The sequence below is a fragment of the Suricata suricatta genome, chromosome 8, assembly GCF_006229205.1.
Source record: "Suricata suricatta isolate VVHF042 chromosome 8, meerkat_22Aug2017_6uvM2_HiC, whole genome shotgun sequence".
NCBI classification, from domain to species: Eukaryota; Metazoa; Chordata; class Mammalia; order Carnivora; family Herpestidae; genus Suricata; species Suricata suricatta.
This window is the reverse complement of record NC_043707.1, coordinates 140,591,764-140,592,388: the sequence shown is the minus strand read 5'-3', so window position 1 is coordinate 140,592,388 and position 625 is coordinate 140,591,764. Positions and strand designations below refer to the sequence as shown.

General features: G+C 72.6%; 1 protein-coding gene across 1 annotated transcript in view; it reads left to right on the top strand.

The window, feature by feature from the left end:
• The first annotated feature begins 297 nt into the window (after positions 1-297).
• PRKCZ (protein kinase C zeta) overlaps positions 298-625 on the top strand; it is a 67,894-nt gene continuing 67,566 nt past the window's right edge. The window contains exon 1 of the mRNA XM_029948160.1: positions 298-444. The gene's annotated coding sequence lies outside the window, so the exon portion shown is untranslated. The remainder of the gene's footprint in view (positions 445-625) is intronic.

Genomic DNA, 625 nt, shown 5'->3' with positions numbered 1-625 from the left:
AGGGGCCTGACCTGGGGGGACACAGCCGGCTGGGCCCTGTCCCCACGGGCACCGCGCTCCAATGCTCTGAGGCCGAGCCTCCCTCCTGTGGCCGCTGCCCCGCGCCCTCTTTCAGGACCGTCCTAATGCAGAGATGCTTGTTTTCATGTGACGTCAGCTCCTCCGTATCCAGGCCGTGTTTTAGTCGGTGCCTCAGCTGCCGGCTCCAGCTTCCCAGGGGTGCCCGGCCGGAGACACGAGGAGGCCGGGATGTGAGAGGCGGGGGCCGGCCGGCCAGCCTGCCTTTAAATATCTGGTCCTGGCCTTTGCGTGCACGCTGCCCGCGGTGGGCCCAGGGGAGCGGGGGCAGCGCGGCGCGCGGCGGAGGAAGATGCCTCCCTCCACGCCCACCGCCCCGTAGAGCATAAAGAGCCCTGTGCCGAGCGGGCGGGAGAAGAAAGCCCGGTGAGTGATGCGCGGCGCTCCAGCCCCTCGGTGCGGGGCCTGCGGCCGCGATGGACGCTGCCCGGCGGCTCGTCCCGCCGGCCTGGCCCGCAGCCCCGGCGCCGCCGCGCAGATGTGCCAGCCGCGGGCGCGGGGGGCAGGGATGCGGCCGCCGGGAGGCGGGAGGCTGGAGGCTCTTGTT